At 41.0% G+C, this 16,817-nt stretch overlaps 1 protein-coding gene across 9 annotated transcripts in view; it reads left to right on the forward strand.

Annotated features, from left to right (window-relative positions):
* Positions 1-9,699: 9,699 nt before the first annotated feature.
* The window catches only part of LOC124175042 (transcription factor Sox-2), a 304,766-nt gene continuing 297,648 nt past the window's right edge, over positions 9,700-16,817 (forward strand). For all 9 annotated transcript variants that reach the window (XR_006869067.1, XR_006869069.1, XR_006869068.1 and 6 more), the window contains exon 1: positions 9,700-10,894. The gene's annotated coding sequence lies outside the window, so the exon portion shown is untranslated. The remainder of the gene's footprint in view (positions 10,895-16,817) is intronic.

The raw sequence follows: 16,817 nt of genomic DNA on the forward strand, positions 1-16,817 counted from the left end.
ACGTACGCTGGACAAAAGCTCCGTATCAAATCGCTATACTTGGTACTCCGGTCAATTAATGAACTCGGCAGTGTTCTCACAAGGAGTAAAAAAATACCTAGACGGATCAGAACCGAGTCTACGTTTAATTAGCATGAACAGCCCTCGACCTACCGGCGGATACCCGTTGCTCACCGCGGGGCAGTTGAAGCGTTAAAGTTAAATGACGGTTGGTGGTTGCTTATTCTTCCCAACAAGTGATGCTCGATAATCTGCCGCCCCCCTCCCCGCCCTTCAGACTACCTACCGCGTTCGGCCCTCAACTCTCAATTCTATTCAATAGTTTATCGTTGCCGAGCCAATTCCCCCCCGCCAACAGATCAACGGAGTTAAAGTAGTTTCCGCGTTTTCCTTGCATTCCCAGCAACCATAAAAGATCACCCCGCAACAGTTTTTGCGGTTACCTTGTCACTCTGTACCTTTCATTTTTCACCCATTTACCGAAAAAAGTGACAGTTAATTTCGAAACAATTTATTGAACTGACACTCGAAGTAGTTTTCACCTATAATGAGAGAGCGAGGACGCGCCCGCGCAATTTTTAAAGAATACCCATATTCCTAGTGACATTTCTACCATCCGATAATGCCGCAGCCCAATTTTTCCGTCACATTTGCTTTTGTCTACCGGACAACAATGCCCCCTCGTATAACAGGATGACATAAAAATATGTGGCTGCTGGCGTGCAGCAGTGGGCGCTATCTCTCCGCACCTCCTATTGTCGCGGCTCGGTCAATGTTGACATATTAATTTTATTACGACAAGCCTTAAAACTGTTATTCTGGATTTAGAATCGATCGCATGTGTGATCAGCTCTCGCGCATGTCTTACGTGCAAGATATACGACACGTGCGGGTTTTAGGGTACCTACGTGTGCCTCGTATTCCTGCGGACATATTTCAGCCAACGTAATTCGGGGGGGGGGGGGGGCGGCAATGCGGGTAGGCGACTAAAGTCACGGGGTGCTATTGTAAAGAAGCATGACCCGCGGTGTGGCTGCTGATGCTGATGCTGCTGTGGCGTAACGAAGCTGTGTTTTCCGTTTAATTAGAATCCCGAAGTGATCCCTCTATTCTTAGGCAAATCTTACGCTAATCCGCGTCAGATATATTAAGACGTTGCCACCGAGGCGCCTTGTTCTATCCCATAGCCCCTGGGCCGCCTTTATCTCTTCGGGTTTTCACCCTGCCTCGCACGATATTACAACAGCCGTCTTATGCATGCAATGCACAACGTTGATAGAGTCAACATTTGTATGCAACGGAATTACGGGCATGATTTGGATGAATGTATAGTTTTTTTTTTATTATTTAACCTTGTGAATTACCGTTCGTCTAATTTTCGGAAGTCAGATAGTGAATTTCGTTTGGTACATACGAATTTGCTGGTCGAATCTACATTTTTTTGTAAGTAAGATGTCACAAAGAAGTACAAAGTAATATTTAACAATAAAAATTTTCATTTGTGTTCGGGTGAGTTGGTTATTTTTTTTTTTATTTGTTATGCATCGAAACAATGAAAAAATATGTACACCCCACTTGAAGTTTGCTTTGCAGTCTTGGAAGAAATGATATAACGATTTAATAATTTTGCTAGCACAACCCGTGTTACGTGATATTAAACAGATGAAAATTACAATTTTTCTAAAAAGTTTGATCTTGCAGCCAGAAGAGTGCTGTTTCAAAACTGAACAAAATCTATGATTTCAATTATTCATCTAATAAAAAATCGAAACAATATTATTTTTGAATAATAGTGATTCAAATGCAAAACTGAAGTTTGTTTAATTGTTATTTACAATAAATGTATGAGAAACTATGTAATTTTTCTCAATATCCGAAATATCGATCTGGTTTCTACAAAACTATTCTTTCTTTTATGAGTTAGGTGGAAGCAATCAAACGCTGACATCTAGAACCCAGACTCAAAATTCGCGTTGACCGGTGCAATCAGGCAATATCACGTGTGTCTCAAATCTCGCAGTCGTTGGGTCGAGATATCAATGTGAGGAACTGGAATGTATTACTACTGAAGCGCCCAACTGGAAAGACGCACGTAGAATCCATGTTGAGACGTCTAGTGCGGATTTGCGAATGTTTGCGAAATGAGGGACAGTCGGAGGTGAACAGAGGCGATTGCAATTTGCAGAATGGACGACGACGTCACGAGGCAGGGTGGGGTGAAAAAGGGCAGCAGAATGCAACGAATTTGTAAGAGCGAGGTCTCAGTTTGCATACGAAATGTTCACCGGCATTGTCAGCCAAAGCTCGAAGCTCTCTTTTGTCTACTGCGGTGCGGAGAAATGAGGCTAGGCAGTATGCAATTCTGATCGCGGCGGCGTTCACCTATTGATCTTCGTCTGATCATTTGCATGCTTATTGTTCGAATATTGAGTGAAATTTTATTGCGCCGCTTCATAGCTAGCTGCATCGGCCATCATGTCCCTCCCTCCTTCTCTCACAGCGCTGCAATTCGTGCAGATTTCACTATAACTGCTCGCCGCCACATGGTATTCGTACTCTCGTGTGTGAACAATGCATTTTTATCTGTGATTATACCAGTCATTGTGCATAAGTGGTGGAGGTGGAAATTACAAGTCTAAATTCGGATTGATAATGTTAATGTAAAATCTCATCAGTCCAGATGCTCCAAACTTTGAGTTCTGCAAATTGGGGGCTGTCCATAAACTATGTAGCGAGTTGAGGGGGGTCTCAGTCTTGAAATACGTGGTTTGATAATTGACGTATTCTGATTCATTTTCATGCGCGGAATATTATCTGTTTTGCAGTTACGGGTTTCATTGACGTGTCTGCGTAATAGTTACACTTGAAATTCAGCTTAATTATCGCGAAAAAGCTGAGAAGAATTCTTTTCCTGTTAATAATGATTTGCATGTGTGGTTAGTCTGATCATTTGTTTTCTTGGATTTTTTAGGGATAATAAAATTTTTTTAAAATCTACTTGGTGACCGACTTTTTAATGTACAACATTTTTTGTTTAAACCATGTGTCTTTCTGATGGGGGGCGGGGGGTCTGGTAAATATCCACGATACGTGACATAGATGCGGAGGATTGAAAAGTGTTCAATATAGAGCTACGTAGTTTATGGACAGCTCCTTAATGGTAAAACATGTTCAGTGACATCGACTTAACTCAGGTTCTGTTCAGAACTGTTTGAACAAGCGAAGTCGTTTGGAAATTGATGACGTGGGTTTCGCTGATTCGAGGATTCAGCAGCATATTTGGATATAACGACCGATCCTAGCGATTTTAAAAAACTTGATTTGTCTTACTGGCATCTATGACCATCGCGAAATGATCAAACTACGAGAGTTCCAATCTCGGTCAGTTATCAGTTGAGATCCATGTCCGTTTTTGGATTATTGTGCTTTCGAAAACCATGAGAGAACCAGGTCTCACTTGTAGAAACTGATATGGCCCGATGGATGGAAGGGCGAATCGCCTTGTGGGGTGAAGAGACCGTAAAACGCGTGTGTATTTGTAGCGTAGAGCGAGCGTCGAGTGGTGAACTTGTGCGGTGAACGGGCCGCGGAGGACAAATCGTACATATAGAGAGAGTCATGAAGTTGTTCGACAGCGCGGCATAGGTTCATTACGCGTCCATTTGCCGTCAACTGAAAGACACCAATTTATAATTACGTTCAATAGTGCCAACAGCGTAGCAACCCGCGACCCTGCCGTTGACTCTAGCATTCAATTTTACCAGCCATTGTGTTTGGATTCTATGCTGCCACCTCTCCGCTCTTCGCCCTCTCTCACTCTCTTTCCCTCTTCTCCGCCAATCCCTTTTCCTCACGGTTTATTATATACTCACACGTTTAGTATACTCTGAAGTTACTATTTTACAAGTGAAACGTCTCCTGATTTTCTTCACCACCCTCTCTATCCTCAAGTGCTTGGCGTTGAAAGTCACCGGTGACGAACCGGCAGAATTTTACCTCATCGTGTACAGGTTGTGTATGGTAGGTAAATGCCGGGAATCAAGTTGGCGATGCAGTTCTGATTTCCTTAACAAGTGCAGCACACGAGTAATTGTTATTATGGTTTATCCTTTGAAAAATTATGAGTTTACAACTTCTTATTGGAATATATTATAACCCGCATAGCACGCGATATTGCAGAATCATTGTTACAATGTTTTTTTACATTATAATTTCAACTGAAATGTTGCGGGAATTGACACCCTGTGTCGTAAATATTTCAAATATTGCACGGTGTGTCTGAAACATTGCATACGTTGCAAAGTCATGTTGCTAAAACGTTTATGCAACATTGTAAAATTATTGTGCAACATATCTGACATATTTCTGAACTTGCAAAGTTATATACTTCGATGCAATTTTTCTGAAATATTGGACAATGTAGCTGAAACATTTCGCAATGTACACGAAAAGAAAAGTCTGAGAAAAATTACCCTGCTGTTACTATAATCGTGATGTAAAAGACACCTAATGCAATTTTTACCGTGCTGCATCAGAAAAATGCGTTGTCACATTTTACATTTTGTGCTGCAGGAATACATAGTTTCTAAGCAAGGTAGTAATTTTTTTCACAAAAACCCATAATTTTTACAACATGCATCAATAAAAACTGCATTAGGTGTCTTTTACATCACGATTATAGACAGCAGGGTAATTTTTCTCAGATTTTTCTCTCCGTGTATAGCTGATATATTGGATAAGGTAACTGAAATGTTGGACAACGTAACTGAAATATCACAGAATTTGCGAAGGTACGTTGCTGCAATGCTTCTGAAACATAGCTGAAACGTTGCATAACACACATCTGAAATATTTCAAACCTAGAAAACTCACGTTGCTGGAATGTTTCTGTAATATTTCGTGGTGCGTGATAAGCGACATGCCATACCTGTGAGGGTACTCCATAATAATTCGTCAAAGGCTTATGGACTGAGACAATAAGACGTGACGAAATCGAAGATCTTGGAAGATCGTGTGAAGCTTCGGGTAGAAGAAGCGGATTGTGTGACTGAACGCGTAGCGTCACGGTGTGGCGTCGTCGGCGGCCATGTTGAGGGGCGGCAGTCTTTTATTTCGCAAACAATGGAGGAGTGCTTTGTTTCAGGCATTGTCAGACGGACAGTAACGTGGGGCACGAAAGTTATAATGAAACTCTCTATTTATTTAAATGTATAGGTAGGGCTCCTCCCCACCCCCGTTCCCTACCGCCCCTCTTACACCCGCAGCTCCACGAGCCACGATGCGAGTTTTTATTCCATGTTCTTTTATCCCGCTATCACATTTACGGAGCCATTCTTTCCGTAACAATTGTCTTCTTAATACGATATACCTCGTGTCTCGCTTGTTTGTTCAAAAGAAAAATCCATCCACCCATATAAGCCAGTCTCTTTCTCCCGCACGAATTACACCTATTCCCTCTATATCGCCATTCATCGGTTCGAATCCCGTCCCGCTTTAAACACCGTGAGATATGTGATCGATCGGAAGAAAGTCCATTTCAATAAGAAAAAATTATAAGGTATTTTCAAACTACTTTCTCGGCTTATTGCACTGAAACTTTGCCTTCAATACCTACTTATACATCGTTGAATCGGAGAAGCATACGCAATTCTAGAGGGGGGACTAAATTTCCTTAAGTGGGACCGGAAAGTGCCCTGTATGCTTGTCGAGATGAGAGTGAATGTAATCTGATATCGATGCATACGGGGGTAGCGGCGTTAAATTAAATTCATTTGAATTGGTTAATAGCTTAATGCGTTATGCTGATGACCGCCGTTGCAGCTCGGAACCTAGAACCGTTTAATTCGGTTAACGTACAGCTAAAAGTGTCCGGTTACCAATTATGAATCAATTTTAGTTTTACAATCTCGATGACTGTCGACAAGTGATGTGAGAACAAATGATCCTTAATTGTATGAATCCTCATTCGGTGTACAGTTGTATCTGGGTCGACAATTTTTAAGGGATATTCGAGCTTCTGGGTTACTTTCCAATAAGTTTCTTTAATTGTAGCGAATTCGGCGTTGACAACGAGACATTACCGAGGCCCGGAGTTGCAACTGACAGTGAAGATAGCCAGTTGTGGGACCACCGGAAACGATTATTAAGTCTGCGGTCGTGTTGTTCTCTGCTATGACTAAATGGAACGGTGAACTTTGAGCAAATAATTATTCCCAATTCCACGACTGTCATTGTTATCACATTTTATTATTCTCAATTGTCAAGGGTCCTGCAACTGCTACAGGATTGCCTTATTCTTCGCAGCACGCAGTGTTGCAGAAACATCGTTATACGGTATTTTTCCATTACGACTGTAATTCTGCAAGAATATTATTTATAGCATTATTACTAGTTCACATAAAAGAAATGGCTTTAAAATCTTTCCGCATGCAACATTGCGAAATGTATCTGAAACAATTCAAACTTTGCAAAGTTATGTTGCTGCAATGTTCCTACCATATTGCGCAATGTGTTTTACATGTTCCATAACCTGAAATGTTACGTTGCTGCAAAGTTTCGCCCCTTACAGACTTTCGTCGTTGCGGTGTTTCTTAAAAATTGCGCATTGTGTATGGGACGTGTGACGAGTGTTCCTCACCTAAACGATGAGGTGCTCAAGCAATCGTAACCACGAAATCATTGCGCTCAAGTTAGCTGCCAACAATTCCTTTCGGTCGAATTTCTTTAAAGAAGAGTGTAAAAAGCCGGGGGGAAAAATGCGAAAGAATGAATGAAAGAAAGAAATAAAGAAGGCGAAAAAAATGATTTTCAACCCCCTTCAGTCGCCCCTTCGCCCGTTGTCACAATCTTTTATCATACATACGTTGTACAAAACCGCGAGCCACGCCACATGCCTGTTACAAACCGCGCATTCAAAGGAATAGATTCTTCGCGGTTGCGGCCATGGAGCAGGGGATGGGAATTGAGGACGCCTTTCAATGCGTTGAATGAGTCAACAACGTAGAGATGATATCGGGGGTGGCGGTAACAATGCTGCGAAGTTGTAGCGGGGTGTGCCACGCACATCCTGCAGGGGCGGAAAGCCCGTCGTGCCTCGTCTGCAGGACGTTCCTCACTTCTAGTGTGCTGGGACGTGTTAAAGGTCGGTAACCAGAGGATGCCTCGCCCATAGAAGTGCTCTACAACGTTTCAATTTCGGCGTACGTCTACATATTTTACATGCATTAGTCGCATCTACACGATTTCCTACAAAATGCAACTAGTGTTCGCAAGCCCATGGAGAAAGTTAATGGATCAGGGGCGGTCGTGAATCAGACCTCTCATCTCGTTAGACAGAAGTTTCGACGAAGTTATCGAGTTCAAAATTAATAAATTGTCAAATATTCTTCATATCCATGTTTATTACACCGCTCGTGAAGACTCTCTATCATCCAGTTTGAAATGTGATTCCAGTACTCCGTTTTTACATGATTCCACTCATTTTAATTAACAGTCCGCAACGTTAAGGACTCTCACCGTCACGGACCCGTGGACATTGAAAAAATACTTTAGCGTGATGATATGATAACTCATATATGAGCTATAGCTACCCGTACTGTAATTGACTGCTACCTTCAGTTCAATCGATAGAATGAAACGCCTGTGATCATCGTATCTTATAATTGATCCAAGAACACAAAATTCATTTTCGGACAGTAAGTCTTGATTAGATTTTTTCACAACGATTACCATAATGTTGTTATTTATGAACTATTTATCTTTTTTTATAATTATTCCGCAATTCATATTACTTGGCAATTTAAATATGCACCTATTTATCTAAGAATGCCTTTTGCCCCTTAAATTGGCACGATTTAAGCTAATTTACAACTTGGGATTACGATTTAACTATTCCTACTATAATATTGTTGTGAGTGAAACGGTGCTCAGTGCTTTTAGAGTGCACAAAATCTTTATATTTAAGCGGCTTCGTGTTGGAACATGCCCGTTTAAGTTTGGCGGCACTCCGAGTGCACCATACGGAGGCAAGAGAGGCTATTGCGTTTTTGCTTACAAAAGAAAGTATTTTTGTTGCTGTTATCTTGTTTTTTATTATAGAACTATGTTAGTAGTAACGATTATTTTAATTTCTAATGCAAGAACTTTGGTTATCGAAGTACAATTCGGCATAATTTTTTTTTTTTATTCTATATGTTTATTTTGGAAGTTATGTGGACAAACGTCTAAAAGATGTGTCGGGGACGGTAGTAACAATTTTTTCGGGGTCGGTTGAAACGTTTCATCCCATGTGGTTCAAAACTGTTAAAGTTGTGTTTTGTTGTAAAAAAGGTAATATTGTTACTTTCGTCAGATTTGATTAGCTTTCAATTTCATTTAAGGTTTTACTATTGAAATACCGAATATATCATAAAATTAGCCCAAATATGATGTAACTAATTTTATTGCTCAGTTGAAGTTCAGTTCTTAATTGAACGAGACTGAATATCAAGTATGAACGTTAATGTTGCGCATCATTCTGTAATTTTTGTCTCAATAAATAAGTATATGACGACATGATATTTTAAATTGCCCCCAGATATTTTTTGCAATGCATATAATGCAACTTGTACGTTAGTAGTCAAATAACTAAGGTTCAATTAAAGCGTATTATCAATTACATTTGGTTGAAATTGTAGTTGTAAACAGTGATTTTCCGGAAAACGTTTCAACCGACCCCGGTCTCCTCTACATTCGTCTGTCAGTTATTCCGAAGCTATTTTATCAACATCTTATTTCGACTTCAATCTCATTTGAGGCTAACCACAATTATTTTATCCCCAACAATTTTATCCAAGTTATCATCTTCACCTAATGAATGCTTGAAACATTTTTTAATTTTCGAGAATCCAAGTGGCGAAAATCACTCGCATGTAGACTCCTTCGCAATTTTCTAAGAATTGAAATATTTCAGATGGGACAACCAATGTTCCGACCATGTCACAGCCGCAGCAATTGCAGTATCGAAATATCGCAGTGTTTCATCGGCTCCGCAAGGTTAAACAGAACAACACGACTGGCAGTTAGAGTCAGCGAGGTGACACTCAACGCTTTAGGATAAGACAACCCTATTCGACAACCTATTTCAAAACATTACCACCTGAATCGAGCTGAGCGATGAAGTAAACAAAGGTTAGTAGAACATTTTGAGTTTGTTGATAAGACAATTTTTTCGCAGCGCATTCTCGAGACAGAGAAGCAAACCGATCTCCATTGTTTGTTATTACGATAAACGCTTGCTAGTAAATTTCCTTTTCAATATTTATGTTTGTTGCTGCGGTAATAGAATGTCATAATTTCTCAAATAAGAAAGTAGAAAGGGAAACTTGTGTCACCCCGCTGCGCGTTGGTTGGAGTGATAAAGTTGAGTGCGTAACCCAAGTGAACTTATTTCGAACCAGAAAATGGTCCTTCTCATAATTCGACACCCATAAGCGGCCTTCGACAATGAGCGAGGAAACTAAATTCGAAGGTATCAATTACCCGAAACAAAAGACGGACAATGCTGCGAGCACATCATTGATGCACTGGTGTTCAACTGAGTGCCGGCGACTCCGATAACTGTCGGATGGGTCGGAGGGTGTCGGACGGGGGGAAAAGCAAGGACGCGAGCTTGGGGCTCGAAGCTCCGTTCGTCTCGCAGTCAGTGCCGCGCGTAACGTGACCGAAGTACGACGGAGAGCAAAACGTGCGCGCGCATATCGCTCCGTGTGCCGTCAGGCGGGAGATTCAATTGTCACGTGTGGAAACTGTGCGCCGTAATTCCAAAAGTGTATTTCTTTCGCTTTTACCGTCATCTATTCACCCACTCAGTTGCTCACTCATGTCTTCTTTGTTGCCATTGAACTAGTTCTAGGCTTCTTCGTTCGGTTATCATTCTTATCACTGTGTATTCTCGTTTCTCGTCTTCATATTATTCTTATCTTTTCCCCTCGGTGTTCTTCGTGTGCTTTTTCCTCACCGTCGACTGATCATCACCCAAAGGATTACCGGGCTGTGCTAAACGCAATTATCCGTCTTATCAAAACTAATTCCAACACACGAGAACTTGTGTTCTCAAAGTGACAGCGTCTAGTGCAGAGTGGTGTCATCGCGATCAATCCGCCACGCGATAGCGATCGATCGCTTTAGATGTCGTTTCGGACATTCCTTTATCGAAGGACTCGGTCCTTCGTTTTCGTGGGTGCGAAAATAAAGAGACGACTGTCGTTCAATCGGAAGTACTAAATACGGTCGCAACCGTAGCTAGTGAGTTTTGTCACCCTGTATCACTGAAGAAAATTTCAAATACATGACGTGAAAAAGTTAAGACCCTTATTGTGCAGTGATGATCGCCAAGGATTGTTGGACAGATTCTCAAAGATTCCTAGACCCTTCGGACTCCACGGGGGTTCGAGAGTGTTCAGTTTTCAGTGATACGCAACCATATATACTTTCGCCGTGTGAGTAACGCGATAGGCGTGAGATGACCGGTGCTCTGTGCATGATCTGTCGGCGAACCTAGAAATGCAGGATTTGACGTATCTGACGGCTGAATAATGCCCGAATATCTAGCGCGAGGCCGCTGGTGATCGTAATTCGTAATTTCGGTTGTGAGTTTTGTGCCGTGACATGCTCGAGTTGTTGGAATATGTAGTGCGCGGGTTGCAGTGACGTTCGGTTTTGACTGAGTGCCCGCTGCCACCCCATCTATCCAACCATCCATTCATCCATCCATCTATCCATCCATCCATCCGTATGCCTATCCATCCGCTGTTTGCTCCGGCGCTCGGTCAGTTGTTTAATCTGTTACCCTGCAGCTCACCGGCGATCTGGAAATACCACAATGCTCCAGCTTCCAGATCCGGACCACAACAACGTGAGTTTCTCTATTGTTATTATTTCTATCTACCCGCCAATATCGAATCAATGCAGAATAAATAGGTATAGCCTTTTTGTGGATTGGAATTTTCCACTTGACGTTAGAAATTTCTAAATTTTGCTACCGAGATTGTTGAAAACCTAGAGTGAATTTTAGCTTGAAATCACTCACATCAGCCTTCTAAATAGGAAAGTTGGACGTGATAAAATTAATGGAAATTATGAGGATCGTTGAGGACCACGGTAAATACCTAATTGCAATCAATTTTACGATAAATTGACATTTCATCCTTTATTCTTCATTTCGATAAATTTTGGAAACTGAAAGAGTCTTATAAAATCTACCACTGCGTTTCTCATTATGTTCTGAATCTGTTCGCATGTTTTGAATACTTTTAGAAATTTTCTTAATGTTTCAAAAGTTTTTACGAAATGTTTATAAAAAATCAATTTTTCATCAAATTTCTAATATCTTTTTAACACCTTACGGCCTTGACGACTGGTTTTGAAAAAGTTCGTGGAATAAGTTTTAATTTTGATATCTTCAGCAAAATTTATCCCGAACCACAATTTCATGATTGAAACTCCAAGAACGAAATCTATCTCAAGAGTGTACGAATTGCACGAGAGTTATCAGAATAAAATCGGAAACAATCTAATTTTACAAAAATATTATTCAGAATATATTTCTCAGTTCAAGAATAATCAAAGTATTTTCTGACGATTGGAACATTTGAATAATCCTGATTTGTCAGAATTCAGGGTGACCGCAAAAAGAAAACAATAAAAATATTAGTTTTTATATCCCAATTTGAGACGAATCTTTGATCTAATTAATTCACGTTTAAAGAGCCGAAGAGACAAAGTGATAAATCTGCAAATTTTAAACGAATGTAACGCTAATAAAGTATCTCAACGAATTAGCACACTTACTAACTAAGTCTGTGAAAATGTGAAAAATAAACTGTGTTTTGGGTTCTGGAAATCTTCGAAATCTCATGAAGTTTATTACGAAAAAATTAGCGCCCATTCTAGAAATATTTTTCGGACAAGACGTCGATATGGTTATGAAAACCCGCATACACATGCACGTACGTGCACATTTGCCTGCCTGTGTACGTTATTCCTATTCGGGTTATTGATAACCGTATTTGAGAAATGGAAGTCCTTATGGATTGGGCGTTTGAAAGCATGCGAAACGCATAAAAGACTCGTCAGGGTGATCGCTTCAATCCTCATTTGAAACTGAGGAGCGGCGAATAACGTGGGCACGGGGTGGCGGCGGAGGGAAGAAGGTGGGGGTGGTATAAGGGGAAGGCAACATAAAAGGCCAGCAACCCCTATACCACGCATAGCAGGCCTCAATTGTTTCGGGCAGGCAGCGTTCATTTGTTTTTCTTTGCGTGTGCGCTTTTGCACGCCTCTTCCTCTCCACCGCTCTTCTCTTCTCTCCTCCTCCTCTCACCGCTCTTTCTCTTCTATTCCTCATCCTCCTACGCCACGCGAATGACTTTTGTTTCACGCACGTGAAATCTACCTCCCGCGCGTACGAGCTGTATTAAAATCGGCCATTGTTGTGTTCGTCCGGTCTTCAATGCGGCTGCGGGAATTACTCTCAAAGCTTTTGAAATAATATCCCCTTGGTTGAAATACATGCATATATATGTGTATGTATGTATATATCTATATATATATATGTATAAATGTATATACATAATATCAGAAAACTTTGGCATGTTGTACGTATGTATGTACGTCATATACATATATAGTACAATAGAAATGGCGTAGTGTTCGATACCGCAGGTTTCATTTGTTCGCATAGAAATGAATCTAAAAACGAAACAGCGAAAGAATGTAAAGACAAAAGAAATTGGCATTTTTACGTATATATGTAGTAATTTTTTTGAAGGTGCCAGCTAGTTTTGTTTCTTTTTTTTTTTTCTTCTTCAAATTTTGCAAACATTTGAGCGTAAAACGTGAATTCTTTTTGGACATTGATTTGGGGGTGCGTACGGTGAAATTTATCCGCAAAGTACGTGTGTGTCTTATTTGGGCTTGAAGATACGATTTGCTTTGTTGAAAGGGAGAATTCGGAAAAAGTTGTTGCGGCGGTTGACGTTTCATTTAAGCGAGTTGAATCATGATCCGCTAATTAAAACGGGCTCGTGTGATATCGCGGTCAACCCGGATTACAAGCGAGCCCAACCCTCTTCTCCATTAAAAACGTCACTTACCAACCACCGATTAAAATAAACATGCGGGCTGCACGCATTTTGCGCCAACGTAAACGTGAACGCTCTGTTCGATTCTATTGTTAAAACGAAGGGAGGACGAGGCAATGGTGAAGGTGGTCGGAGGTCGGAGGATGAGGACTTCGAAACGCCTGCCGTGGCACGTGCCCTAGGCTTCGGAGGTCTGAAGCTAATCCCTTTGGGTTCGTTTGATATCCGAACGAATGGTTGTGCGGCTTGTTGGAACAATCGCAAAGAATATACGGGTCGGTACGTAGGTACTACATTATAGTAATTATATGAATGTCAGGCTAGTTGAAGTGTAACGTCATAAAAACAAACGTACAGAACGATTTGTAAAGGGTTCCCTGGCTAACTCGTCGACTTGTTTCCAAACATTGCAGCCTAGCAATTTCGCAAGCTTCGAAATATTTCATATACTCTGCGTATTGTTTCACAAAAATTGAAGCATTCTTAAGGTCATGTGGTACTCCTACCTTTATCGACCGAGTAAGCTCATCCTTTTTCTTCCTGTATTGAATAAACAAACGACCGGAAAGGGTTCGAATTTCGATGGTGCATCAGTCTTTCTTCGAGGAATTTGGGAAGCTGGGTTCCTCAAAGAGAGATGTGCCGTCGCAGTTCGAACCCTTTCCATTCGTTTGTTAATTAATGAATAGGAAGAAAAAGGGTGAGTTTGCTCAGTCGTTAAAGGTAGGAGTACTACATGACCTTAAATAATAGGCGTACCTTTACAGTTTGAATTTCGAAGGACCGCAAGTGAGTGTATTGATCACAGATCATCGTACCGGAACAACCGCCAGCTGCACGTGATGAAAAAACGTTGATACGATGATTCGACACACGATCATCATCCGTGTGGAAGCGTAAAAAATAAACGGGCATAGCATATCGTATGGGCAATTATATCGGTAATTAGCTACGGCTTGGCCGTGTTCGAAATTTTTTCTTAATAAATGTGACGGCCGGCTGACAGCGACTGCCACAACAGGCCCGAACAACCAACCCCTCGTCCACGGCGCCAACCTGACCCACTACCGTCGATTTTCACCCGTCGTTCCGTCGACACCTACCTACCTTGTCATGGGAGCTCCGACACCCTTAGTGTGCATATGGTAACACGTGTTCCCCAAACGCAAACCACAAACTCATCGGGGCAAGGGGAAAGAATTTACGACGTGCTTTGAATGTGCTTCGAACATTGATGCTCAATAATCCAAAGCTGAAATTGATATTCCTTATCTCTTCTTGTAAAATCTTTGCATCGAGTCTATAACTGAAGTGACATAGAGAAAATGGGTGTAGCGGTTTTATTTCTCTGTCCTCGTAATGAAAGGAAACTTCGGGATGTAGTTGATAACTTCCGTTGATATGCATAAAGGCTGACAAGATGTTCAGCAGATTTGCCACCTGCTGCGAGGACACTTTTCTCTGCATTAGCTAAAAAGCATTCAGTCGTTCATGGTTATGGCTCGATTTGTATGCAGACGTCTAAGATGTTATACACACCCTACCCATGCCCAATGGCAGGGATAGTAGCACCCATTAATTTGACGGGAAAACTTGCGATGGAATGATATTTCCTGAAAGAGAAATGATTTGGTGTTTTTTTTTAGGAAGGTATCAACTGTGTATACAACGAAAGGGAAATCGAATATCAGTGAATCTTTCGATTTCTGACATCATTTCAAGTTGGAGTTGGGACTGAAAATGAATGTAGATGCGTTGATTTTATCATGATTTTATCAGGTTGTGTTTCAAGTTACGAAAAAACACCACGAATCATTTCAAATCATAATCCAAGGGGTTCGGACTGTGTCATTTCCATCATTCATATAAGAATAGTCTTCGTCTTCTTCTTCTCCTTTTTTTTTTCTTCTTCATATTGTAGCTGCGCAATGTTCCTTTCCTTGACAGAACGGGGGCATTGTCTTACTTTACTTAATGCAAAAGAGGTTCGTGCACGCGCACAGCGAAGCGGGTGCGCGTCATTCATTGAAGGCTTCTATGAAATCAAAGCTCGGATTGTCGGCGGAATTACCTCCATTTGAAAACGGCGTATTCAGAATTACTCGCACATGAAATTAACCTTACTTGTTCGCTCCTTTCAGTTACAGAGCTTCAAATATACAGGCTTATACTGTGCACCTTGCTTATAACTCACCCTATAACGTGTGCAACAATCGTAATGACAGAACGAGAAATCCATATCAACCTTCATGTGTTTTATACCTTCTTTTCATCCGTAATACCAAAATATATACGCTGACCCATTTCAGCCTTTATTAAAACAAGTTTCGTAAAATCATTGTTATACACATTGAGAGAAATGAATTGTCGGAGTCATAAAGTTTTTCTCAGACTGAAACAATCTTTTTCTTATCGCTAAGGTGTCGTAATCACAATTCGCCACTGGCTTGGTTGATAATGATCGTGAATAGTGTGTGGAATCTTTGTTAATTTCAATGTTTGACACGCGATAGTTTTTCTCAGTGCAATTAAGAGGGGTTCAAAATATTCAGACATTCTTCGCAGAAGGATGAATACGACTAAATTGTAGCCACAATGCTGTCTCACAGCCGTATTCTGAATAGCCTTAATAAACTTGCTAACGCCACGGAAATACTGCGCCGAAAGACCCGGGCCAGAGCCAGTAGCAGCAGTTACCCGAACAAATATGAAAGAGGAAGTTTTCTCTCCTATTTCATCATTCACACGTTTATCTGCCTTCCTTCCTTCCTCAAATTTGAACTTAAGGACTAAGTTTTTGTGAAGTTGAGCTTTTTTGGCCTGTTATACATAATTTGTAGTGCGCGCTTTGCTACGTGAAAACTGCGTCTTTATCTGTTCGTACGTTGCATGGCTTTCTGTAAGCTTACGTGGAAAGGGGATATGTAAAAAAAAATGGTTTTGTATATGGTAATTTGTCGTCAACCGTGGCGGGAGGGTTGTGCTTAATAGCGCTCGACCTGATACTTGACGAGCTTTGGTTGGAAAGAATGATCGTGGGAAGGGGGAAAAGACGGTGATACGTTTGTTCTATTGGTTTTAACGCGTTGTTCAATCGCAGAGGTCCCGCTTCATCGAAGGAACCTTAGGTGAAGAAATTGAGATAATTATGAAATTGAAGAACTTTTGACTATCTTCAATTCTGTTGACTTAACGTTAGATATTATCTCAGCCCGAGAAGACCATTGAACCCGTCATTAGAAATCAATCCATTGAGTTAAACTTCAAATCACTAAAAAAATTGGATATTTAAAGTTTAGACCATTCCAAAACATTATCACACAAAGTCAGGTTAGTTCAGAACCAGAAACTTGATCATTCAACGTTTAGACTTCAGAAACTTGACCATTCACTGTTTCATCATTGATCATTTCGAAACTTGACCATTTGAAATTCAGACTGTTCAGAAACTTGTCCATCCAAACTTTGGACCATTCCAAAACTTGACTTGCCGAAGATTAGACCGTCAGACAACTGGACATTTCAAAGTTTAGATCACTCTGAAACTCGACTATTTAAAATTGTCTTGAACTGAGATCCAGGCATCTTATGAACTTCCCGATAGCCTGTGGAACTAGATCCACGCTTCCTTTTTGAGCCGCAGTTGTCGGCTGATGCGCCCCGGCAGGACGGGTTGTTTACAGAGTGATGAGTCTT

This window comes from Neodiprion fabricii, chromosome 2 (assembly GCF_021155785.1).
Source record: "Neodiprion fabricii isolate iyNeoFabr1 chromosome 2, iyNeoFabr1.1, whole genome shotgun sequence".
Classification (NCBI taxonomy): domain Eukaryota; kingdom Metazoa; phylum Arthropoda; class Insecta; order Hymenoptera; family Diprionidae; genus Neodiprion; species Neodiprion fabricii.